Source organism: Vicugna pacos, chromosome 14 (assembly GCF_048564905.1).
Source record: "Vicugna pacos chromosome 14, VicPac4, whole genome shotgun sequence".
Classification (NCBI taxonomy): Eukaryota; Metazoa; Chordata; class Mammalia; order Artiodactyla; family Camelidae; genus Vicugna; species Vicugna pacos.
The window spans coordinates 63,381,906-63,409,811 of record NC_133000.1 but is presented as its reverse complement, the minus strand read 5'-3'; the positions used below and the strand labels follow the sequence as shown (position 1 = coordinate 63,409,811).

General features: G+C 44.6%; 1 protein-coding gene across 8 annotated transcripts in view; it reads right to left on the bottom strand.

The window, feature by feature from the left end:
• Nucleotides 1–27,906, bottom strand: part of FARP1 (FERM, ARH/RhoGEF and pleckstrin domain protein 1) — a 332,832-nt gene that overhangs the window by 131,090 nt on the left and 173,836 nt on the right. The window lies entirely within an intron of this gene.

The following is a 27,906-nucleotide window of genomic DNA, read 5'->3' as shown; positions in this document are numbered from 1 at the left end:
ATCAAAAAATGGGCAGAAGACCTAAATAGACATTTCTCCAAAGAAGACATACAGGTGGCCAAAAGGCACATGAAAAGATACTCAATAACATTAATTATCAGAGAAATACAAATCAAAACTACAGTGAGATATCACTTCATACCGATCAGAATGGCCATCATTAAAAAGTCCACAAACAATAAATGCTAGAGAGGGTGTAAGGAAAAGGGAACCCTCCTACACTGTTGGTGGGAATGTAAATTGGTGCAGCCACTATGGAAAACAGTATCGATATTCCTTTAAAAATGAAAAGTACACCTACCATATGTCTAGCAATGCCACTCCTGGGCATACAGCTGGAGAAAACTCTAATTCGAAAAGATACATGCACCCCAATGTTCATAGAAACACTATTTGCAATAGCCAAAACATGGGAACAACCTAAATGTCCAGGTGACTGGATGAAGAAGATGTGGTGTATACATACGATGGAATACTACTTAGCCATAAAAAGAATGAAATAATGCCGTTTGTAACAACATGGAAGGATGTAGAGATTATCATACTAAGTGAAGTAAGTCAGACAGAAAAATATCACATGATATCACTTATATGTGGAATCTAAAAATGAAAGGAATAAACTTATTTACCAAACAAACAGACTCACAGAAACTTATGGTTACCAAAGAGGAAAGGCAGCGGGGAGGGATAAATTAAGAGTCTGGGATTAGCTGATACAAACTACTATATATAAACTAGGTAAACAACAAGGGCCTACTGTATATAGCACAGAGAACTACCACATTCAGTATCTTGTAATAATCTATAATGAGAAAGAATATATACATATATAACTCAATCACTGTGCTGCACACCAGAAACACAACACTGTAAATCAACTATACCCCAATAAAAAAATTACATTAAGAAAAGTAGCTGAAAAAAATTTCTTTTAGCTTCAGATTTCTCAATGTGACGTGCTCTGGGCTGCTTTAAGGCAGCTGCGCCTAGCCATGTGAGCAACTGCATGTAGCGACAACGGTGTCTGCTTCATCCTGAATCCTGAAGCACTGATACTGAGGTTTACTCTAGTCTTCAGCTATGATCCTCTGAAGGAGGAAGGGTTTAAGTGGTGGAATTGAGGAAATACCACTAACCAAGCGATTGCAGGGAGGCCCAGCGGCGACCTGTCTCTCAGGAGTCTACGGATCCAGATCTAGGTCAGGGAGTCACAGCTGCTGCCGCCCCAAGACAGGAGACCCAGCAGGTGGGGGATGCCAAGCGCGCCGCACCGTGGAGACAGCCCTCATTCCCCGTCTCTATTTTCTGGACTTGTCAATCACTATCTTTAAGCTAAGGCAACTGTGGAAAAATATTCGCTCTATTAAAGCAGACAAAAAAGCAGATTATGAATAGTACAGATAAAGAATGGTCCCGTTTGCATAAAAACCCTACACAAACGCACACAAATACAGTTTAAAAGATCTGAAAGACGGGAACGGACCAAGCTTGAAGGGGACTCTTTCTGAAGGCTAGAATTATGGGTGGTGAGTACGTTTTCTCCTTTTTGCTTGTTTCCTCCTCTAATTATGCTGCAGTAAAAAGAGATGACTTCATCATACGGGAAAAACAATGCAAGTCTTCCCCTACTGCCTGAACCCAAGGTGGCCTGTTTCGGGAAGGGGCTGCCCACAAAGGCTGTGTGGCCCACCACTTACTCCACCAGCAGCTCCTGCACTGCGTTTTCTGTCCTCCCGTTAACTTATCTCAGCGCCTGCTCTTCCTGGTTCTGCCCAATATGGGGCCCCTCCCCTTTCTTTGCTCTTTTGATTCATTTCTAAGCATTGGCTCTTGGCCTCTCACCTTGTTCCAGTCCCTTTAGCTTCCTATAGCTTCTCTCCCATCAAGGTGTCCAAGAGAAACATAGTGTGAGCCACAAATAAAATTTCAATTTTTCCAGTAGTGATATTTTTTTAAAGTAAAAAAACTGATGAATCTTAATATAATTTATGGAACCCAGTATATCCAAGATATGATTTTAACATATAATCAATATTTTTAAATTGAGTTATTTTACTTTTTTTGGTACTAAGTTTTCAAAATCAGAGTGTATTTTACTCTTAGAACCCATCTCTCTTTGGATGGGCCACATTCCAAGTGCTCACTGGCCAGGTGTGGCCGGTCAGACTGTGCTGGTCTAGCCTATAATCCTGTCTTCTGTCTTTCTCCACTGCCCGTCCTTCCTGAGTCACTCGGCGCACCATGTCAGAGGGCATCAGATCCGTCGATCTCGCCAAGTCAAAGTTCTCGGCTGCTGGATCAACAAAGGACATCCTTATAATCCAGTCCTCCAGCCCTAACTTGCCCTGAATGAGCACCAGAAAGGGCAGTGGTCTTGAAATCTACTCACTGAGTAAGTATTTACCCCATATCCGCTGTATGACAAATGCAGATATGACTGTTATTGTCCCCAAGGTCCGTACACAGTTCTTTGGGAAAAGCCACATAAACAAAGCCCAGTGTGACACATAATGCACTCAAGGAATGCCTGTGCTGTGGAACCACAGCGGGTGAAGTTACGATGAATTCTGTGGGTTTCAGAGCCCAGGAGACCGGGAAGTTTGGCCAAGGGAGGGGAGGGAGGCTGGTCCAAGGCAAGGGGAAGAGCACACAAAGGCTGAGAAGCATGAACGTGCAGAGTCTTCCCCCCAGACAACAAAGAGGATGCAAAAAAGGCGGGGGAAGGGATAAGGCAAGAAGGTAGACTAGCGTCCCGACTGTAAAAGATCCTGGATACCCTGCTAGGTACTGGACCTTTATCCTGTGAGCAATGAAACATCACTGAGGGGTGTTTTGCAAGAGCATGCTGTGATCAGATTTGGGATTTAGAAGCTCTGGCAGAGGGTATAATAATACCAGAGGGGGGGGAGACAGAAAGCACAAGGAAAACAGTCCTCATCATTTCCAGCTGGCGGCTGTGAAGAACTAAACCGAGCACCAGAGAGATGCAAGAGATAAATGAGGACCCAGAAGTGACAAGTTTTTATTTAGCGGGAGGAGACTGGGACCCGTGACGAAAAGTGGTTGCCAATGAAACCACATTGGCTCGTCGTGTGTCTGGTGTGGGACTCTCTCAGACATGAGGCTTGTGGGTCAGAGGAAAGGAGTCTGGACAGAGCCTCAGGCACCCCCACCCCACTGGGCACCAGGGTGAGGGATGAGCCCATGAGGTGGACTGGAAGTCAGAGATGCAGGGAAGACAATGATGGACCTCGGGCAAGGAACACGCTCCAGTGGAAAAGGACACTTTCTTCCATTAGTTCCAACAATTCCATCCATAACAAGATATGTGCAAGGTATTCAAATTCCATTTCTAATCAATTTTGTAAAATTCCCCACCTAATTCCAAAACAGACAATTTTATATCAGCCAGAACTGCCTTTTAAGGAAAAAGAAAATCAATGTCTACAAGTAAAACCCTAAACCTTTGCTTTTTCCAGCATTTTGGGGGCAGGTAGGTAATTAGGTTTATTTATTTATCTGTTTATTTTAGTGGAGGTACTGGGCACTGAACCTAGGACCCCATGCATGCTAAGCATGTGCTCTACCACCGACCTATACCCTCCCCCCTCCAGCTTTCTAATCATTGAAGCCCATAAATGATGAATTAAATTGCAGAACAAAACCTATGAAACATTTTGGTCATGAGTGAAGACCAGACTCTGCACATCTTTTTCAAAGTTTAACTCTTTACAATTGACCAGCTTTGTGACGGGGTTAGTCTCGTGGCTTCTCTGAGTTGTGCAGTGTTTATTCCTCTGTAACATGCAGACTGTCAGAGGGTTGAGGGGCTATGAGGAACAGAGGTGACAGCTGGAAGGACACAGCCCAAGCCCACTATTTAATAAATGTTGGCTTCCTTCTTTTTCCCACCACAGTATTTGGTTTCTTTCCCAAAGAGTGGTCTAGTGTTAAAAGCATGGCTTTCAGAACTAGAAAGATCTGGGTTAGAATGGTTAAGTCTTCCACTTTCTAATTGTATTCAAGCAAAGGATTAAAACTCTTGGCTTTGTTTTTCCTCCCAGTAAAATGCAACACGTGAGCATCGCGCACAGGGATACAACAGACGTTGAGAAACTGTTCGACCCCTGCCCTTTCTTCTAAATAAGAGAACTGGAGTGGGGGTATGTCAGGCAATTTCCTCTTCCCCTGTATTTTTGAGAACACTAGCTTTGATGGTTGATATGCACCAGTGTCCGGTACACGGTCTGGTGAAGTACCACCAGGCTCCCTCCTGAAAACACGGTTTCAATGTCAGTTACCACAATATATTTAACTGTGGCACCAAGTACAGCCTTGCCGCTAGCTCTTTAGTCCCACAAATCACTCCGTCAAGAACAGATGCATGTTATGATCAATGACCAATCACAACATCTCTTTCAGTTTCCAGGTGATGGGTCACTGGACCCTCAATGCCTATAGACAGCAAAGTGTGTGGCCATGCAACCTTGTCTCCCAGTGATAAATTCACATAACATTTCACAAAAACAGATCACTGAAGAGGGGACTGACCAACAGAGATGAAAAGTGCAGCAAAGGAGGGAAAATAAAACATGTAGCAAAATGAGACATCCACACCAGTGATGTTCAGGAAACAGCTGGACCACAAGAATGTTGATGCTGCTGCCACACGAGAGATGCTAAAGACGCAGCCAGCGAAACCCAGTGAAGGTGAGTTTCTGGGCATCGACGAGGAAAGTGGGCTGTGATGAAAAGGGTAAAGATGTCTTCAGAAGTGAGGCTGGAGAAATGAAAGAAATCCTCAGAGATACTTCAAGACAGTGAAAGCACAGAGGATACAATGGTGGAAGCTGATCCAAACGTTAAGAAAGGAGTGTGACCCCGGACCACAGCAGAGGAAGGATGCTCACGGCGCTGTGTCCTCAATTACAGGACGAGATGAAGGAAAGCACTCACTGTTCAAACTACTGATACATTTAAAACTCTCAGCATTTCCAGTGTTTTCAATGACAGCGTACTAACTACATACGAGCTTTACCATCTCATCTTCTTCATTTCCCAGTACGTGTAGAACTAACAGCAAAAAGAGTTTCTAATGTTCTGATGGAAAGTTTTCAGTCATAGAACAACTGTCATTTTAAATGCAGGCTCCACCACCAGCTGTGTGACTTTAACCAAGTTTCTTAACCCAACAAAGCCCATGTTTTCTCCTCTGCGGAACGGAGATACACCTACCGCCTTATAGGCTCTGGGGAAGATCAGAGGGGACATGTTTACATGTCTAAAGCAACCGGCACTCTGCCCGGCACGTGACAAGCACCCGTGTGGGGGCCAGTACTAGGATTCCATTTCTACCACCCGGTCTCATCAAGACAAAGAATCCACAGCATCAGTGGATGAAGAAAGGTTTTCCTGGGAGAAAAGGACACACATTAAAACTTATTACTGAGCACCAGCCCCCTTCTTTTATTTACAAAGAACATTACCTTCACTTTCTCTCTTGCAAAAAATATTACGGTCATGCCTAATGGGTCACTACTCAACATAAAAAATACAGGCCAGCCAGAGAAACAGGCTTAAAGAAGCTCGCGCAAGAGGAGAGGCCATTACTTTGTGGCAGATGTTCTTTTATTTTTCCAGATTAAATCAAACGATACAAATGCTATGCTTTAACTAGCCGACTGAAAAGCAAATACACTGACCTGTTATGTGTGAATTTACGTCCAGGCCTGCCGAGGTTATGACTTCTTAGTACTGAGAAAAGGGGCAGGGAAGTGTGTGACATAGAGACTAATGCAGGCCTTTCGACTTGTGAGATGAGCAGAGTCACAAACCACTCCTCGGGCGTCCCTGAGTCTGCCACTTAAAGTTATGGTGCCTGCCGGCCTTACACAAGTCTGCGCATCACCCAGCCCAAGCCCGCCACACACGGCTGCTCTCCTGTTCTGTGTCTCTGGGCTCTGACCCTCCACCACCTGGCAGCCCTCCTCCCCACCAGCCTGAAGCTGTCTCAAGGCAGGAACTCGGGCAACTTCCTGGACCCACCACCCAGCAAGGTACATGTCTGTTAACTGACTGAATAAATGAACCAAGTCACGAAGTCACTTTAAAAGCCTTTTATAATCTGTCATCCTTTGAAGATCATTATTTTGCCCACTTGGTCCTTAGATAAAAATCATAGTTAAAAAAAAAACAAAACTCCTGGTGAATATAGGTCAAAACATAAACCTTCAGTGAAGCCGCTAGAAACTCCATAGTCAAATCTGGCAGAAGGAGAAGCTTCGGGAAGGGGGCTCAGGCCCCCACTGGTTGCAAACGGAGACAAATCCACCAGAGCGGGGAGGGGAGGGGAGACTGCGCTTGTTTTCACCAGACCTGAATTGACTGTCAGCAGCCTTGCTAGTAATCACAGCATTTCCCAAAACAAACACAGGAGTACCGCTAGGCAGAGAGCTTTCTAAATGCCAGAAGAAAAGGAGACTCGCCATTAAATTCAGACCACCGTTGCGGTCAAATAACGTGTGATCTCTGACGAATGAACTTCCTGATGAAAGGGGCATGCATTAACTGTGAGGTCTTTCAGTCCACTAGCCAAACACACTCCAGAGTCTCTGAATTTCTCAATCGTCTGCTATTCTTCACCATGTCCGTCCCTCCAGTTCTTCTCTTTAAAGCCCTTCCCAATGCTGAGGTTCTAGGACATTTCTCTCCTTCTGTACATATAGATGTTAGTGATCCGGACTAAATTCAAATACCCAAATTAGTGAGATTCTCCTGTATGTGTGGGTGTATATCCTGCACATAGAAACGATGAGCTCTCCTATGTGAAGCATTTCAGAAGATGAAGCAAGGATTACACAAGGTCTCCTTACTAAAGCTGAGGGACCAAGTTCACAGAACCGGACTTTGCTTGTAAGCTCCGACGGTAACATCATCATGCGTACACACGTTTCCCCAAATCGGAATTACTATTAATGGGGACCAAGCCCATTCCATGGAAATCCTTTTGTCTGTACTCAAGCCCTCCCACAAGCCCCCGAACAAAATCCAATCAAAGTAAAAATGCAACAGTTTCACTAAAGTATACTCTACATTCTATAAAATTCAATCACTATAAGTGCTCAAGTCTGTGATTTTTAGTAACTGTATAGCGGGCTGCCAACATTACCACAATCCAGTTCTAGAACATTTTAATCTCCCCTAAACGTTCCGTTAAGCCAGTATGCCGTTGGTTCCTGCTCCCACTCCCGGCCCCAGACAACCACCCACCTTCTGCCTCTATATACTACTTCGTATGGATGGAATCAACACAGAGCCACTTGGACCTGGCTTCCTTCACTTAGCATAATGCTTTTTCAGGCTCGTACATGTTGTGCATGCCCCATCAAAGTAAATTTTATTGGGATTCCCTTTACAGTCAAGAGCCCACCAACCAGAGTGCAAATCCAAGGGAAATCGAAAACTCCACCAGGCCATCTGGTCACCTCCAGACTTGCAGCAGATACCACACAGCCACCCCAGCTGGTTCTCAACCAACCCAGGAACTCCCCAGATCGGGGCCCCTCTGATACCTCTTTTTCTCTCATTTACCCAAGTGGGATTTTCACTCCCTTCATCTCCACTGCTCTTGATTTCAAAATATCCACAGATGCAGATCGAAATATTCCTGCCTCCACCCGGGTCAGCATCATCCAGGCTGCCCGGCTCCCTCGCTCTCTAGAGAGGACAGATGTAGCCCACAACTGAGATCTAACTGTTCAGTTGTTGCCCCAATGAGATCTTGGAGACGTTTTTCCTTACTCTTCATCTTACCTTTTCTCTATCTGCCTGGAGGACAGGGAGGAGAGACAGCACGTGCCTGAGCATGCCCCTAATACATGGGGTTTGGTAAACTAGGTCTGCCCGTGGTTGGGGAAAAGTGGCTCACAGAAAGCAAAAGCGACTGTCTTTGGTGACTTGTGGCTGCAGTGGTTAAAAAAGGTGGTGGGAGAGGGCAAATGCAGCAACTGGGGAGTGAAGGAATGAATTTGAGACACAACTGATTTTCTCGAAACAGTCAAAATGACAAACCCAGATTGGCACTTGGTACTCACAGGAGAAGCTACAGAAGTGGCAGGAATAAAATTCTGTAAGTGCACTCACCCTGTTACCCTGGAGGTGTGATGACGGTTTTCCATCAAAGAGTGGAGTCACAGCTAACTGGCAGGGCCCCAGCTTTTGTGCCAGAAAAAAAAAAAAAAAGTGGCAGCTGAACCCAAACATGGAAATTCCTTTTTGCTTCCTGCTTCTCGGCAGGGGAGTTCAGGAGGTGCTCAGAGAGGGTCTGCATATGCCGTCAATATGGAGGGGTGTCTACAGTAAGTTTGCCTTAAAAGGCATGCAGCTTCCTTAGGGAAAATAATGTTCGTCTGTGAATGTTAATGGCTAGAGCCAGGCTGATCTGCTCTGTTTGTGAAATCCGGTCACCCTAATTAACAAGGTTGCTCTGGGCAACCTCCCTGCCCTGGCCCCAGCTTTTGCTCAGAGGGCAGTTTTCAGTTTCTGCTTTTTAAAGAGGTCTGAGCCATAGGCTACTGAGTATATGTGCACTTAAAACAAACAATAAAAACATGGGGTCCTTAAGCAGGTTAAGTCCCTCTGCATGGGTTTTCAATGTACCACCATTTCTTGGCTTGGCCCCCACCCACCCCCAAAAAGCCTGCCAAAAGGTTTACACAATCATGTTAATTTATTCTGTTGAAACGCCTCTTCTTCAGGCATTAGCCCCTAGTAAAGATTAAATGATACACTATAATCCAGAAAACCGCTAAGCTTCTAACAATCCACGTCCCAGGAATGTACGGGAAAGATGGAAAAGTAAACAAACGCCAAGTTTCAAAATGACTGCCAGGAAAACTCTAAGTCAGAGAAGAAAATGAGCCACACGTTTTTCACGTGGCTTAGAAAGCCGACACCTCCGTGTCCGTGGTGACTCGGGGTTTCTCACACTCGCCAGCAGCTCCACACAATAGAAGCTCTGTTTCCTTGAATCGGCCCATCAGGCTTATCCCAGAAGCAAGCTCCTCCATCACTTCACCTAGAGAACTTTCAGATGGTAAATGAACCAAGCCCACAGGAGAGAAAAGGAGCATTGAGAAGGCACTGCCCCTCCCCCGGCTCCCTCCACGGGGAGTTTCCCAACCACAGAACCTTGACATTTTAAGTGGATAATTCTTTGCTGCAGGGGGCTGCCCTGCACATTGCAGGATGACGGCAGCATCCCTGGCCTGTACGCACTAGATGCCATTAGAAGACAACCAAAACAGGCTTCAGACATTGCCAACTGGGCCCCCGTCGAGGACGAGGACCCCTGGTCTAGACCAACTACAGAATCATCACTTTCAGGGCTGGAGAGACCCACAAGACCACCAAGGCCAAGCCCGACCATTCAGGAGTTCACGGAGTCCCTTACAGGGCACTGAGCCCCTACTTAGTGGCCACACAGAGGAAGCCATGGTACCCAAGCAGGCCAACATGGCTGGAGAAGTCTTTTTTCAAAGAAATGACTATTTAGAGCATCATACATATTCAAAACCACCATTTGGTAAATAAAATAGTAGTAACAATGCTGTTCTGTCCTTCTCTTTATTTAAAGAAAAAGGACAGAAGGAACAAGGAGAGTTGGCCCCACTGGGATGAGGTCCCCAGCTGCTAAGATGGCAGAGCTGATGCGGCCATCATGCAAGAGGCACTGTCAGAACATTTACAGACTCCACTTCGAATATGCTTTAATAAATACTCTTTTATAGAATATAAAAACCCCCCTTGGGAATCAACCCACTCAAAATAGAATTTAATGCACACACATCCTGGATGCTCCACTGAAAGGGACCCCAAGCATCTGCCCACCCCCTTCATTGCCATTCAAAGAACAGCCTATTAAAAATAAGATAATGATGTGGTTTGGATAATGACCACCAAATCTGGAGAGTCACAGGGTCCACACAGGTCATGGTGGCCCAGGACCCTAAGAATATGTTCCCAGTGACTTGCAGGAAGGCCTGGTGCCATCACCAAACCCGTAGGGCGGCACAGACCACTCTCCCATCGCACCCGCGCCTGCTAACCTAAGACCTACTTCCTCTTTGCCTAAGTAAATACCTTCATCCAGATCCAGTGCTCTCGGGGCAAGAGTGTGGGCAGAATCTGAGTTTGGTGGGGTTCTTGCCATACTTCGGGCACCTGGAGGGAGTTTGTCAGTAAGTTCTTAAAAGATCATTTGGGGGAACATTAGAGAGTATCAAAGGTGAAATCAGAAGAAAAGAGGGAATTTTCAATGTTTCTGTAGCATTTAAGTCTCAATGGATTAGCACAATACACCTGAAGCAGCAGATAATCTGGGGAGCCCAAAGCAAGCAAAGACAGAGAAGAACTATTTAAAAATAATAAAGCGCTTGTGGGGTGGTCGGTAATAGCTCAGTGCTAGAGTGTGTGCTTAGCATGCACAAAGTCCTGGGTTCTATCCCCAGTACCCTCATTAAAAGTTTTTTAAAAAATAATAAAGAGCCAGAATCAAACACACAGTTTTTAAAGTTGCAATGATGTCAGCACTCTTTTTGCACATGGAGTCATGTTTTATAGCCACACTGCTCCGCCAAACAACTTTTTGTTACTATTTATCATCTTAAACTTTCAAAGAGAAAATAATTAAAGATTTACATTTTTGGCTAAGAAAGACTCCTCATAAAAGAAAAAGAAAGAAGGAAAGAAGGAAGCATTTTCCGTGCAGAGTTCTTGCAGCTGGTGAATTCTGGTATCCAAGCAGATTACTGGAGTTAAGACTTAAATGTAATTCTTTTGGGTGAGACCATATCTTTATTAACATTTTTCCTTCTTTAGGAACTATGCTGTCCCCCCAGGGGCATGACTCTACACAGAGCACTCAAAGCTGCCGAGTTCTCTGTAGAACAGCAAAGGGAGAAATCATTTGCACACATAATGTCCAACTCCTCCCTTCAATAGGCGGCCCCTATGTTTTCATACACTTCACCTGCTGGGATCAAGCTTTCAAAGGGAGCTGGCCAGGGCGTGCTTTTGTGTCTTTTGGCTGGTAATGGTTTCCTTCTTCTCAATGCACGGCAGAGATGGTGTGAAGAGGAAAGGCTGCTTTTAGCAAAGGTCAGTATTAACAGGATGTCCTATTCAGGGAAAGATGGACATCAGAATTTTCTAACAACGGTCAACTATGCAGAGTAGAATTTCTTTCCCTTCTTTTCACTTTCTTTGGGTTCCATCTTTTTTAAAGACAGAAACAGGTATGCCTTTCTTACTCAGAATTAAAATCAATGAATTTTTAAAAAATAAAGCAGAATTGGTATTTTCTGAAGTCGTGAATTGCGGCAGTTGTCATGCCTGGGCCTGCTCACTGAGCTCCCAACCGAAGCCCCGTCTTCCCATCCCATCCCTCCAGCCAGATGGCATCCAAGCAGGACGCCTCTGCATTTGGCAACTCACCCCAGCTACAACGTGGTAGCCTCACTGAGCACAAAGTCTGAAAACTCTTATACAGACACAGAACCAGAGAATTAATAAATGTCTGATGAAGGAAAGATTCCGAGTGAAGGCCAACAGCATCAACACACAGATAAAAATGAAACGAGGAGTTTGCTGTATTACTGGGGACAGCTGGCAGAACTAACTCAAAATAATGGAAAACCATGGGTAAATCTAACAGAATTAAGCTGATGTTTGCGTCCTAACCAAATCTTTCACACAAGCTCATGGTACCAAAAGAAACACCAAGTGCAGGTCCATGAGAGGTTCTACCTACCACGTTGGGAACCGTGTTTTCCAGGCCAGCCAGTTAAATTTGACGGCTGTTTCCGGAGCCCCATCTCTGTGCAGGAGTGGGACCGTCCCAGTGCAATCCCCATACTGCGCAATAGGGACGGTCACCAAACTGCAGGATGTTTAAACATGAGCCACAGTTTCTTCACTTCTCTTTGGTAAAATGGGGATGATCCAGCCTCCTGCGAAACGCCAATACGAGGGCTTAAAATGGAAGTACACACAAAGTGCCTGGCATATGGTCAGTGTTCAGAAAGCTGGGGTACACCCAGGGCCACTGTGTCACACAGCTCTGGGGTGGGGGGAGTTCCCATTACGGCCCTGCACGGCCTTACAAGGAGCTCCTGGGTCATCCTTTTCCTAAACATCCTGCTTTGTGGTTCATTTCATTTTCTACCTCTCTGCCTGTTCTCAGAAATGTCAAAATCGAAATGCAAATACATAGGACAACAGCAAACAAGGTACAGGAGAACGGACAATTTAGAACTGAGCTGGCTACTGATGGAGATCTATGTCTGTCAAGATTAGAATAGATCTATCTTACTAGAGTTAGATCCATCAAGATCTATCTTTACCCCTCTAGATACTACTGACAACTTCAAATAAACATAAGACAACATTTAATACTCTCATCTGTCTTGGAGGGGTGGTGGGAGGAAGCTCCACAGGACCCTTTTGACATTCTGATGAAAAAGGCCCCTTCCCCCAAACATACACGTATACCCCAAGTCTGCTTACATTTCAGACAGTTCATTACCACATGTCCCTACCCTAAGTCCCTCTCCCACAGCAGTAAGAGAATCAGGCAGAACTTCTTATAATTTTTTTATTCTTATTTTTTATTGAAGTGTCGTCAATTTACCATGTTAGTTTCAGGTGTACAGCAAAGAGATTCAGTTATACACATACATACATTGTTCTTATGATTTAAATATGGAACAAGCTGACTTTTTAAGATGACTGTACACATAGCTGGCTGCCGTCGCAATATCTCTCTCTCTAGGTTGTGTTAAAATTCCAAAGAACAAAATAGCATGAAGAAAGCCTGGGAAGTTTGTGCAGCCAGTCTCCGGTCCAAAAACGCCTGCTGCTCCTCCAAATAATTAAGCTATTACTTCATTTCTATTGCACACCTGCAACATAATTGCTTCAAAAGACCACGCTCACAGATGGCTTTGAGAGACATAAGTCCGCATAATAAAAGTTCACGGGCGGCTCGGTTATTTGGACAAGGTTTTGGGATTACAGAGATGCTGCCCAAGGCAAACACATCATCTAATTAGCTCCAATTGATTAGCTGAGCTGCACTTGGCGGTGGACCAAGGGGGCCGGCTATCCCACATCCTGTCCTTCCAGGGGAGTGGGGGTGCTGCTGCATCACCTGGAGGGCAACTAGACCGCGTTCTCAACAGTAAATAAAGCACAACGTCCCACATTCTGGCTGGAAGAGGAGTGCAGTCTACAGAAAGGTGGCAGATGAATATCCATGTGCTGTCGTTTAAAGATCAGAACCAGTAATAACCACAAACCACTTTGACTCGTGTATACAGTTGACAAGCACTTTAGCACGGCTCAGACCTCGGACAAGGAAAGGCAGATGGCTCTGCCCATCCGCTCATCCATTAGGCAAGTGCTTTTTGAACACAGACTGTGCTGTGTGTGGAGGACACAAGTGGACAGAGGTGGTCCCTGTCTTCAATAGCCACGGACACGTAGGAGAAGAGGGCCAAGTCTGCCTTGAGGAGAAGGAGGGTTTTCACAAGGGAAGGGACACTAAATCTGATTCTTAGGGGGAAAACAATTTTGTGCAGAGAGCTTGGGGAAATAGCAATCAAGGCAGAAAGAACTGTGTGCAAATACAAAGATACTGAAGTGAGAACAGGCCTGTCCCAGGTGTGCTGGGAGCCTCGGGAGCCAGGAGAAAGGAGGGAGTGATGGGGGATGAGGCTGGAGAAGTAGACAGGACAAATCCAGGAAGATCTTCCCTGCAGGTGATAATGGGGGTTTTACAGACCTGGAAACCAAAGACAAAGATCTGCTAGAGCAGCTGTTCTCAAAGCAACAAATGCATCAAGACTCCGTGGGGGAACTTTTGTAAGTGTACTGATGCTCTGTCTGCTCCCAAAGACTCTGACTGAATTAGCCTGGTGCGGGACTTGGACATCAGTATTCTTTTAAAAAAGCTCCCCAGGGGAGTCTGTTGTGCAGTAGGTGTACACAAACCCTGGGCTAGAAGTTAAGCAGCCACCTAAGGTCATCCACGCTTGGGGCTCTCTCTTGGGCTTTGAATTGCAGCAATGATTTCCCTTTAATTTTGTGTATTAATTTTAAGAATGCAAAAAAAAAATTTTTTTAAGTATGGAGAGAAAAGGCTCCTAGAATGACACACACACCCATACCACCATCTTCATTATGATATAAAAACTTTCCACATGTGTTATTTGACATGCAAAACGTCCTAATTATTGCAGATGCTAACAAATCCAAACTGACCTTAGTTTCTTGATTATGTGTTTGGACTGGGTAAGAAAAAAATTCTGAAAATCTCTTTATGCCTCAAACCATTCTCTAAGGCCATGATGCTTTGCTGAACAAGATCAAAAAGTCAAATAGGGTTCATGAACTGACTCATCAGCCAGCACAAGGTACAGAGAGAGGCAGGCCTGGGAGCTGATGCTTATCTGAAGAGCATCAGTGCTTTCAAAGGTCATCTTATGGACAAACTAGATTTATAAGCAGAACAGGTAAAACAGAGGTTGTGATCCAGCAAACCTCCAGAAATCTAAATGGCTAGCACTCCCCAGGTAGCCAGGTCGGCAAAACTGGGTCACGTCTACCACCCATTAGAGCTTCCCACATCCAGTAGGACCACCACTCATGGACCAGCCCATTCTCTTTCAACACGGTTCTCACAGCCACCATGAATCAACTGAACTCGGCAATGGAATCCAAATCAATTTATGATTCCTGCCCTGTGATTTAATACGACTTTGAAAAGAGCCACTCACTAGGGCTACTTGGAAAGAATACCAATTTATATCAGGCAAGAACCCAAGACATTGATCCCATTCATTCAAACTAACAATATGGCCTTTTAGAGAAAAAGAAGAGGACGCACAAAAAATGTTTGTGGATGTAAATTTGTGGGGAAGAATGAAATGCTTTTCACTTCTGCCGGAAGAGGAAGAAGAAATAAGAAAAAAAAAAAAAAAAAAAAACTCGAACTCCTAATAGCCTTTGAACATGCTCTCTCCAAAAGTAAGAGTATCAGATTCACCTTCATGCCAAGGGTCAAGTTTGTATCTGTTTCATCATGACTTTCTCTGCAAAGACTCACAGAGAAGTGGTGAGAGTGCTGCCTTTACCTTGCCAGTTGTTTTTTTTTTTTTAAAGTAAGATGACATCTAGAACAACTCAACCACATGACACGATACAAAGAAAGTTTATAAAAATATTACAATAATATTTATCAAAATTTGTTGGAGGCGTGATCAGTGATGACTGACCCTGTCAAGCCCTCTAAAGATCTGCCCTCTTTAAGTTCAGTGCTTTTGAAGTTTGCAGCTTGGCCGGTGCTCCTGACAAGCATGATGGGAATGTCACAGGGCTGTGCTTCCCACAGCCCTCACTGGGGGAGAGGCCAAGGGGCAGATGAGACTTACGGGAAGCAACCCTGGGGCCAGAATGATGCAGTTGGACATATGTGTTTATTCTGCCCTCTCAGAAAGGGAAAATGATCAGCATGTTGAGACTGCTCAGATCTGGGGGAAATGGCTCAAGCCTACAGCAGGTCCTACAAGACGGATTTCCAGCATGCCTTGAGGGGCCATCACATTTACCTCACCGTCCTCAAAACATCTGGAAACCATGATCAAAGGATTCACTGACTCAATAGTGAACATAAGCAAAAGATCTGGGTAAGCAACGTGGCCATCTTCATCAAACTACACCCTATGGCCCCTCGTGCCCCAAAGGCTGCCCAGTCCCCCTCTGGCCAGAAAGAGAACCTTCTCTGCTGACCCAAGCTATCCTGATCAATCCAAGCCCTGCCCTTCTCCAGGCTCCTCCTGTTACTGTTGGTCATTACAACACCCCCGCCCCCCACAGCCCACTCGGCCTCACCCAACACACATTCTTGATAAGCTGCAAACTTAGAAATTTCAATCATTTACACTGACTACGTTTCATGTTGTATTGACTGGGTCCCTGGGCCATTTGAAGCCGGCTTCCAAACCTTTCCGTGGGTGGGCTGCATCACACCTGCAAGGTCTTCCATGGGCACTGGGGTCACCCAAGGCATGGAGTTGGGTACCTTAGGAGGGGTCCCTTTTCCTTAATGGTCTCGATTTGGAAACCACTGTACCTGCTGTCAGGTGGCCTGGACTCACCTCCTCTGAAGTAATCACCTCGAGGCTCCTGGTGTACCTGGCAGCAGTGGTGTGAGGCAGCCCTGCTAGGAGGGGAACATTCCCCAGTCCCGGCCCCTCGCTGGCCCAGCCAGCTTAATAAACATTTATCCAGCAGGCCTGGCCGCTGCAAAGTGGCCTGCTTTGCCTGCTCTTCACACTAAAAAACAATTGACTCTATTTAAACATAACTGATAAATTGGGCAATCGTATGTCGGCCATCGACAATGCAGTTAAGAAAAGATCCCTCCTCTGATTAGCTTTTATCAGTCGGATAACAACGCGGGTAGGATTTTAAAGATTCCCTTCCCCTCTGCGTCTCCTTTTCTTCCTACGTCTTCGGACTCCATGGATTTAAACTAGTCTGTCACTTTCTGACTAAAACAGGTTACGTTTCTACTGAAGCGTCTTGCTAAGAAGCGGAGCGAGCACCGTTCCAACCTGGGTAATTAGTACTGTCTGCAACCAGGGTTACCAGTGAGAGAGGGGTCTGCTTCGAAGGATGAAAAATTCTGTCCTCACCAAGCACTCGCAGCACCACCAAGATCAAGCCATTGCATAAGAATGGAGATTTTCTTCAAGCCTTTCAACACCTTCTACCCTCAGGCCTTGGGCCAATTCAGACAACAAGCGAAATGTATGACGATTTCTTACCGATGGTCCTCATGTGACGTCCCAGACCAGCACTGTCCAATACAGTATTCTGCGACGAGGGAGATGTTCCCCATCTGAGCTAGCACGGACGGCTATTGAGCACCTGAAGATGGCAAGTGCGACTGTATCTTCCATTAGATTGAATTTAAATTTAAGCAGTCACATGTGGCTGGTGACCAGTGTATCAGACGGGGCACTTCCAGACATTGAGATTCATTTCTTGTTACTTTAGTAACATGTTTTGACAAAAATATGCAGACTGTTCTCTTCCCCTCAGGGCTTTCCTACAAAGTACTTACCAGCATCTTCTATCACTTAAGAGTCCCCATTCCCCTGACTGAAGACAATGTTAAGAGTCAGTTGTGGGGGTGGGGGGGTGGTAAAGGGTATAGCTCGGTGGTAGAACACATGCTTATTATGCACCAGGTCCTGGGTTCAATCCCCAGTGCCTCCATTTAATACATAAATAAATACAGCCTAATTACACGCCCACCCCCCAAAAGAATCAGTTCGATGGAAAAATGGGAGGTAGATTAAAACTTCAGGTTTCTACTTAATACTGATGCCGTATATTGAATCCAGCGATTCTTCCTTCCCTCACCGGTGTGATCACTGGGCACTCATCCAATTACCCACAGTTGTGTAGGATGCTTCCACCACCACACGCTCCGAGCACACACCGCACTTTGTTCAGGAACAGGAAGCATCAACAGCAAAGGCCCGACAGGGGAGGAGAATTGCGTTTTGCTTCCCACTCTTGGAAAAGCCTTTTCAGTATCCGCCCACCCGAGTTTACAAGAGCCTCTTTGGAGAGCAAACTGGAGAACACAGGGGTGATTGTTCTCCGCAGCCACCCTCCTCCGACAAGGCTCGGTCCCAATGCTTTCAAAGACAATTGCACTCCGAGAAAATGCCACTGAATAACTGGGCCAAACTGTGTCCACTTGGAGTGTTTGCACAGACTGTTCTCGGAATGACCAAGGAAGAGGTGGCAGGGTCACTGAGTGCCAAGGAGTTGAGACTTAGAGGCAATGCTCAGTATTGGGAGTGGACGGGGTGGGGAGGACCTGGCTGTGGGGGAGGGGAACCTAGCAGGTGGGAGGTCCCAGAGAATTCCACTCAGGATGGGGATACAGAATCATGCTGAGTGTGAGGAATGCTCGTGCTAGTGTGCAAGGTGCCCGCTGGCAGAAACGTGCCCACTGTGAGTCAGTTACCCTTCAAACCTGAAACCCGCCCATACAAGCTGCACTGAACACAGCATTAACGGATGGTCAGAGAGCCCTGCCGGTGATGGAACGCTGTGGCCAATGCCACACACCCAAATCATCTCAAAAATGAGGCCGTTATAACATTGACTTACTCTCAGAGATGTACATCCTTTCAAACCAAATTCCTCTTGCCCAGAGAAAAGCAAACAGGTAAGATTCAGGGGCCAACTTCTTTTCCACATGCTTACTCCTTGGTCCTTCCCGACTGGAAACTTGTAGCTCCACTTTGCCAACTGCCCAGGCTACACCCTAAAGTTATCCTCAGCACCTCTTACTCTCACACCTCCTCCCCAATTCTTGGCAAATCCTCTCAGCTCTACCTTCGAAATCTACCCAGGACCCAACCACTAACTGCCACCATGGGTCTCCTGGGTGACCACAACAACTTTCCAATTGGCCTCCTCACCCAGCCACTGCTGTCCACTCAGCTCGGCAGCTGGGGTGGTCCCTGTACAAGGTCAAGCCAGATCATGCCACTCAGAATAAAACCTATAGTCCTTCTCCTGGCTGACCAGACTCCCGGTTATTTTTCTGGGAGCCTCACTCCCATTCCATCTCTTGCTCATTCTATTCCAGCCACTGTGGCTGGCTTGCTGTTCCTCAAGTGCACTGAACACACTCCTGCCTCAGGACAGTTGCACATCCTCGTCTCCCTGAAATGACTTTCACCCCCCAAATGCAGGACTTGTTCTCTCAATTCCCGTAAGTCTCTGCTTAATGTCACTTCATCTGAGGGGCTTCCCTGACAAATTCTCAAATAAAATATGGATGTGTATACATCCACATCCACCACCACATCCATGCTTCTTTCTCCATTGCTTTTTTTTCCTTCTTAGAACTTAGTACCACCTGGCAAATGATATGTTTGATTCTGCTTCTTCCTCCACTGGAACACAGGTTCCGTGGGGATGAGTACTCTCACCCTCTTTCCCCAGGGCCTACCTGGCACACAGTTGGTGCTCAACAAATATCTGTAGCTTTTCTCTTTGAATATTTTGCTTCCACCTTCGCAAAACCGAGTTCTTGCAAAATGAGAGTCACATGACAATGGCACCTATCAAATTAACTACGGATCATAAAATCGTTATTTAATTTATACAAAGCAAATGAATTTAAAACAGTGTGGTTCTGAGGGGTGGGTATAGCTCAGTGGTAGAGTGTGCACCTAGCATGCACAAGGTCCTGGGTTCAATCCCCAGTACCTCCACCAAAATAAATAAATAAACCTAATATTCCTGCCACCTCCAAAAAATAAAAACCCAATATGGTTCTGCGTAACTGGATCTGGACCTAAATTTAGGTTCACTATATCCTCATCTAGATCCTTCTCCGAAGCACTCCCTTGAATTCCCTTGAGTTCTCAAAGGGGAGGGCACATCTATCTACAGAAAAGGGTCGCGTACTAAGTCATGAAAGTAAATGTGTGTGTGTCAAATACTTGCCCTTGTGTCAGGAAGCCTATTCAACCCTTAATCCCCTTCTCCTCTCTCACAAGCAAGGGGCTGTGTGCTCCCCCAGGCCACCTCCTGACCTTGGTCCCCCTAGAAGGCTGTAAACTCCATGAAGACAGCAGACTTGTCCTTCAGGGTCACTTGTCCAGACCCAGGGCCAGGAACACTGCAGGGGCATCAGTGAATGTCTGCTGAGCAATGAGGATGCCTGTCCTGAGCTGGGAGCCAACAACGGGGAGCTTGTCCACAGCAACCCTCAGGCCGAGTGGACCCTGTAGCACGTGAGGTGTCACAGGGGACACGGCTGCCTTCACCACATACGACGCTTTTCCCATTTATTTTCAGGACAGCAGTAAGCATCTCACTGATGGTCCCCATGTTGTTTCTGCTTGGGCTAATTTTAATTCCATCTCACCGGGTCCCTTCGTAATAGATGCTGACAGTTCCAGATGCCAGGCCCTCAGGGAGAGCAGCTGCTTATCCCCTCAGGACTAATCTCAACGGCTTAACCTCTAAGACGGCAGGTCTTCCTCTAGAGTTTTGCGGAAGAGAAGGCATACAGCACAGGTCAGGCCGACAGCCACACGGAGATCACTGTACTCAGAGTATCTCTTTATCTGGATGGTGATCTCAGACGCAGAGACTTCTGTCCCATTTGTTGTTAACCCAAGTGCCTCACAGAAGACCTACACATAATAAAAGCTCAATAAAAGCTTGAAGAATGTCACTGGATGTGGTAGGTACTGACCAACTGAAAATTAACAGTTACCTGAACATTTTACAGACTGGTTACTATACAAGGATAGTTCAAATAAATGCTTGTCATCTACTGTCTGTAATGTTTTGTTTTGTTTTGTTTTTAAGCCTCACACAATGGTGTTAATTGGAGTTCACATTAAGTATACAATCTTAGACATCATACACGCAGCCAGATTTACACTCAGTAGCAATGAAACTGTTCTCCATTTTCTAAGAGGAAAATCTCTTTAGAATTTCCTATGTTGTGCTTAATTTAGTCTCAATACTCTGCATTAGCCCAAGTAACATTAAAGTTAATTCTTTCTTTGGCAAAAGGAAGCCATGACTGGATTTACTTGCCCACGTGTACACAGACGAGGCCAGGCACATGGATCCCAGTCTGCCATGGGATGTGCTGTGCTCTCCTGATTCCTGGCATTGGACCATTGCGGCACAGAAGTACATGCTAACGGTCCATGGGATCAATTCCAGCGGTAGCTGACAGTTGATCCTGAATATCTGAGTACACAGATCACAAACATTAATGAGTTACAAAATAAAATATCACCCCACTGAGTCAAACGGCTCATACACAGAAAGAAGCACTAGGACAGCAGTGCCTACAAGGCCCAGAAATAGAATTCATAACATATGACGGCCCAATGAAGACATTTGGGAGCTTGGTAAAAATAATGATGTAATGGGAAATGACTCAAAATCAGAAAATGTAAATGTCACATAGGCCAATATCATACCAAATACAGAAATCTCATTCACTGGCTCTCTGAAGGGGGGTTACATGTCTGCCCGAACACTTGTGGAAACCAGGTCTTACTAACTTCATCAGAACAAGAATTCCATTTGCAGGCGTCCCTTACCATTAGACTTAACAGCATCTATTAAATGTCAGATGTCACACTGGATTCTAAGGATAAAATGATAGAAGACATTGTTTCTACCCTCAAAGGCCTCAGAATCTATTGGAGGAGAAAATAAAAAATTCTGCAGGTGAAATGGTCGGTGAGGGGGCAGAGAGAGGCTTTGGGAGCACAGAGGAGAAACATCCCACGTAAGAAATCGGAAAGGCTCACAAGTGACAGTGCTTGAGGTCCACACTCAAGTCTGCTCAAGAAAGATGGGGCCAAGACGGTCCAAAGCAGCACAGACGTGAAACCCAGGAGGCGCAGTGACCTTGGGGGCTCTGTGCACCCCTCAGGAGATCCCAGCTGCTTCATAAAGGGCCTTGTGTACGGGGCTGAGGAGTTTGGATTTCATTCCAAAGATGAAGAAAAACCACTTAAGAATGACATGCTCAGATATATATAAACGCAGCTGGAACACTGCTCATTACTCCTGACTGTGCCACTTGCTAGTTGAATGTTAGTCCTCCCCCAGAAACCTGAAGCTCTCTGAGGGCAGGAGTCGAGTCTGTTTTGTTGACCCATGTGTTCCCATTACCTAATAAAGTATCTGGGATAGAGCAGGTATTGAGTAGACACTGAACGGATTAATCAGTCAATCAATCAATCAATGAGTGGTCTTGGGGGAGGGGTGAGTTGAAAGGGGAATCCTTAAGGGAGACAGTAAGACCAGCCAGTCTAAGGATTCCTCTAAGCCTGGTTATGGGAGAAATCAAAGATGACTCTCAGTATGGTCAGTGAGGCTGGTTGTAAGCAACAGTGATTTTAAAAGATTCAAGAACAAAGCATCAGGGACAAGTAAGGGAGAGTACATTCAGTTTCAGGCACACTGAGCTTGGAGTATCTGATATCTAAGGAACAGCAAAGAGGGGCTACCAAGTCAAACTTGGGTCTGCTTACACAGAGAGGGATATGTGGCCTAAAATCAATTCAGGCAGCCATTGTAGGGCCACTGACGAGGCCAGGAGGCCACTGGAGAGAACACAGTAGCCTGGAGAGAGACTTCAGTCTAGACGTTGTGAAAACTGATGTTGCAGGAAAATGGGGGCATGTGAGGATGGTCAAGTCCCAAGTCTTTGGCGAGCCCCTGGGGCCCACCCCACTAAGTGAGGGTCCTTGGACTCATGCAGGAAAGAATTCAAAAGCGAGTGGGAGTAGACTGAAAGTAGATTTATTCAGGGAGATACACACTCCACAGACAGGCTACCTAAGAAGGCAAGAGAGAGGCCCTAGGGTGCGGGGCTGGTTAGTTTTTAGGGGCTGGGTAATTTCATACGCTAACAAGCGGGAGGCTTATTCTAACTATTTTAGGGACAAGGTGGGGATTTCCAAGAATTGGGCCACCGCCCACTTTTTGGCCTTGTTGGCCAGCCTCAGAACTGTCATGACACCTGTGGGTGTGTCATTTGGCATGCTAATACATTACAATGAGCAAATAATGAGGCTCAAGGGCCACTGGAAGTCAAGTCTTCCACCATCTTGGACTTGGTTGGTTCTAACCAGTTAACCTATTCTCAAATGCTGTGTCATTTTTTTAATAGCTGTGACCTGACTCCTTCCCTCATGTCTCATTGGGATGGTTTTGTGCCACATAACGACTCCTATGAAGTTCACTATTTTAACCACAAACAATTGTTGGAAAGCAACAACTATTTGCTATAAGCATTTCAACTTTTAAGATTGCTAATAGCTGGAGCATGAACTAGATTATCTCCACAAAGAAGACTGCAGTTTGCATGCTGGCTATTGGATTAAAAAGCAATTGAGAACAAACATGCATAACAAAATTACCCCGCTGGCAGATGTAAGAAGGACTGATGATGATTCTATTCACTACAACCAAGATCCAGTCAGGTTCTGAGTTTCTGTGAGAACAAGGGGGCAGATTATAGAAAAGATAATGAGCATGTTTTAACGTCTAGCACGCACCTGGCTTTCCCAGACTGCCAATGACATCACTAGGCAGCCATACATCTTCCCAGAGCCTCTTTGAGAAGCAAAAACACTCAGAAAATTCTGAATGAAATAAATGAACAGCTGATCTAGGAGAAAAGAAAATGTAGCTGTTGGGAAGAAGTTGGGTCATGATTCAGAAAATCTAAATTAATCTGTTTTCTTTCAATCTTGTTAACTCCTTACAAGTAAGATAGTCTTCAGGTTGGGGAGGGAAGGAGAACCTCCTTCATATTAGAACAAACTTAGAAAAAAATTTTCAAGGTGTACATTTTTCCCCCTTCAAAATCAAAACAGCTTTGTTAAGTCTGATCAAGGGAAACGTACATTATTACAATCTAGATTACCTGCTTTCTTGAAAAATGTGAATGAGAATATCAGTACTACTTTTTAGATACTAAAATAATAATACCAGCACATTTTTGAAAAGTAGCAATGTGGGGGTAGCTTTCAAAATTTTTTGTTCTGCAATCAGATCACAAGTCAGACCACGTTAGACTGTTAGTCTTTCAGGTCCCAGGGAACTCATCTCTGATACAAGAATAAAGTTTTCTCATCTATCTAATAGGAAATGAGTATCTGAGCATTAGCGCAATGTGTGCTTTAGCTAGGGGGGAATCAATAGCCAGCAGTTGCTGACGAAAGTGCAGGTCCTGTGCCTGGTTTTAATCTCATGTACAAGTTACCCTGATGCACACCGAGAGCCTCAGAATAATATTAAAAATTAACCTTCTCAACTCATTTGTGAGATCAAGCTTCACTTGCAAATATAACCAGAAAAAGACAGTGAGGAAGAAAGGAGCCAGCCATCTAAGATACACCTGGGATTTGTAATTCTAAAAAGTCTAGGAATCCCTAGGATAATCAGGAGAATACTAGGGGCAACCTGTTCAATCAATTACTGAGACTGTAAAGAGTTATTACTATTTTTTTCCAAGTATCCTTGTGCCTGCTAAAGCCAACGAGTTCTTAGGGATCAATTTCAAGCTCATTTCTTATGTACAAACATTTCTTATGGAATTTCACTACATAGGTAGTGACGGCAGAGCCGGGCCAGGGCATAGGTAGGTAAAATTATGGTATGTACATCATCTCTGATTTTTTTTAAGACATTTATACATAGTAGGGAGGTGGTGACTATGGCAAACCAAATGCTAACCAACAGAGCTTTCTACAATGGCGGGAATGTTCTAGATATACCTGCACTGTCTAATATGGTAGCCACTAGTCATATGTAGCAATTGAGAACTTAAAACACGACTGAGGTGACCAAGGAACTAACATTGAAATTATATTTTAATTTAAATAGCCGTATGTGGCTGGTGGCTACCATATTGGACAGTATAGCCTTAGAAGACACAATCTAACTTCTTTGTCAGCTGCACATCCAAATACAAAATTATAACCTTAAAAATTTTAGGATTTTATTAAGGAAAGTGTATATCCTTAGGTATAGTCAGCAAAAACCCGTACTTGGAGCAGTGTGTTTTATAAACAAGCTAATCAATTAATGGTCATCTTCAGAAATACAGACTAACCATACTGAGCAAATGTTCAGTTAAAGGTACATCAATTATGTAAAAGCACAGATCTTTAGTTTTACTTCTCCAAAGTAAGAAGGACTATCTGAAAAAATAGTATTGGACTGGCTGATAAAAATCAAGTTTATCATCAAAAAACAAATTAAGATAAAAAAACAAACAAACCAAAACAACAGCACCCTAGAATTCCATAACAAATCTCAGGCTTGGCTGCTGTCAGGACCCATGACCCACATTCCAGCCAGTTCTGTGACCTCGTCTTCATTATCTGGCCTCCCTCTGAGGCCTTCTGACTACACCAGCACCTCAGGAAACTCTGCTGGTCCCTTGGGCATTTAGAGGACACACCAAGGTTGTAATTACCACGCGTAACATTTTCTAAAAGCAATGCCTGTTGCAGTCCAAGTCCTGAAGAGCCTGGGAATAGGTCTGCACCCCAAGTAGCTGTAGCCTTTCTTGACATTCCTTTTGCATAAGCAGCTTCCCCTCAAACTCCCCACTGGTTTCCTCCTTGGAGTGACTAAAGATGCCCTCATTTTCCTTATGAAAATTTCAAGCAAAGTCAAATTACAGGAAAGCCATTTTCATTCACCAAAGCACATACACAGATTACAGCATTTATGTAGTGTTATCCTGTTTAATCAAGAAAAATGATCCTTTCTAAAGTACAGAAAGACGAATTCTCTCAAGTGCACATAAAGCCCTTCATTACACAGAAATGCATAATAACATGCATACTTAACATAATTTTAGTAAAATGCATCTTCTAAGAGAGTGGGTACAATGACATCTCATATTTACAGCAATGTCAAAGAAATAAAGCATTCAACAGGAGAGAATTTTCTAGAACTTCCTTTTTTGGGGGGGGACAGGCATCTATAATGGAACTTTATTACAAAATTATAAAGCAGAGCTCTGTAACAAAAAATACACATTTTGGTTTGCTTTAACACCCAAGTAAGTCTGAGAAAATACTAATATGAGCCACTTGAAATAACACATTCACATCCAAAAAATTTCGACAAATTTATACAATATATATTGTGCATTAATTCCTATACAGCTTACTCTTACTAGTGTGGATCCAGCTATTCCAGTGTATTATGAACCAGTCAGCTACCCAAGGCTTTTAAAACAACTCTCAACTGAAATCTCAGAACAATCCCAGCAAAAGCCATGGAATAACTGGAAGAATTAGATATTTCCATGAAACTTAAGACCAAGGATCCATGAGGGGCAGGACAGAGCATTAAAGGGTAAAATTCAGGTTTTCTACCTAGATTAGATAGTAACTGAAATGGGGTCTGGCAATTCCCAACTTTTACCTGGTAAAATAATAAAGAAGATACAAAAAATGGAGAGGGAGTTGTCTGACATCTTGTTTTTCCAAATGGAAACCTTCACCAAAAGAGATTAGAAGAATTCAAGGCAGGTTCTTCCTCCAAAATGAGTAAATGACATCAGTTCTCTTACTGAGGTTACAAACCAGCCATCAGGATATTAACTCACGTCTAGGAGGGAAACAGAGAGGTAGGGAGAGGTAAGGCCTCCACAGAGAAAGCAAGTTTTAAACAGGGAGACAGAGCCAGCTTCTGCTCTGGAGTTACTGCTAGGCTGAAACTGAGCTGCATACACGCAGACCTGTTTCACAGTGGGCCCAGGGAACAGCCTGAATCTTCTGCTAAGCTAGTAGGCACTGTAAAATGTAGTATTTACTGTCCAGCAGAAAGGTGAAAGATGGTGTCTTCACAGGGAAATCTTGAACGCCCCAGTTCCCTGCAAAGCCCAGAATCTAATCACTGAGGACTTGGGATAATGCGGAGGTAAGTGGCCCCGTGTTCAGCTGACAACCACTTTATGAAATTATTTCATTCCCCCAAAGGGGATTAGTGGTACCAATAAATAGGCCCCCTTCGAGGTTTCTCACTGCTTTCCAAAGTCATGATTGGTTCTTCTAGTCTGAGAGATTTTGGCTGTGGGGGTAGGGTAGAGCTTCCTTTTTTTAAGATCCAATCTCTTTTAATCCTCTTTGATAGAAGTCATTTCTAAATATGGTTATAATTCCTTGGGTGCTTAAAGAGCTGAATTTTAAACTTTTTATTGAACATTCATTCTCATTACTACCATTCTGACTGTAGCACTCTAAATCTCTGTGTCTGCTTCTGAGTTGCTGTCTACTTCTTCAAAGTCAGAGCATCAGCTATCCACTTTCCGCCCAATAAAAGCTTCCAGCTTTCTCTGTGTGAGGAACAATAACTAGGCCCCTGGATGTTAACTGAGTTAATCATGCTTTGAATGAGGAACTAAAGAGTAAAGGACAGGACTGAGGGGCGGGAGGATTTCTGCCAAGTGAAGCATTCAGAGGTTCACCCGCCGGTCCTCCCACCCCCATCTGCGTTAGTTTTACATGTGCTAAAAGAAGCAGGGGGGGCCAGAAGCATGGCCTCCAAACACCTCAAGTCCAAACTCCAATTAATATAAAACTAACTGGTTAATTTACTATGAGCCAGAATTCAGTTTACCATATAATTCTTGCAATAATCAGCGAGGTCTGTAGCTCATTAACAGCTTAGGGATGCCTGTCATCAATTTCCAAATGCCAAAGGCTTATCTTCAATGGTGACCGTGGAGCAAATGTCATTTGCAGCTAGTGCCAACTTTTTCTGGTTCAAATTCGCTGCTGCCTAATGCATTTGGGTGACCTGCTGTCAGTGACTTCCTTGTGCTGGTTTCCTGGGCAGGTAGGGACAGGGAGTGAACGCAGGGCAGCAAGGAAATGAGAGCCAGAGGCAGGCCCGAGCACTCGCCTCACTCAGGAGAATGGTGAACAGACTGAACGCCGCTAAAAAGTCATTCCTCTGAAAACTCTTCATGAAACTAATGATTTTTTAATCACCTGTTACCCATAAATGTAAATGTTCTCATTTCTGCTTTTATTATTTATAATATTTGTCCAAAAAGATTTTTTTAAACAGTATTGCATGAAGTCCTTTAAAAACTCACTCATAACGGGGGGGAGCGTATAGCTCAATGGTAGAGTGTGCGCTTAGCGTGCCTGAGGTCCCGGGTTCAACCCCCAGTAACTCCATTAATAAATTAACAAACAAACCTAATCCCCATCCGTCCCCACAAAAGAAAAAAATACT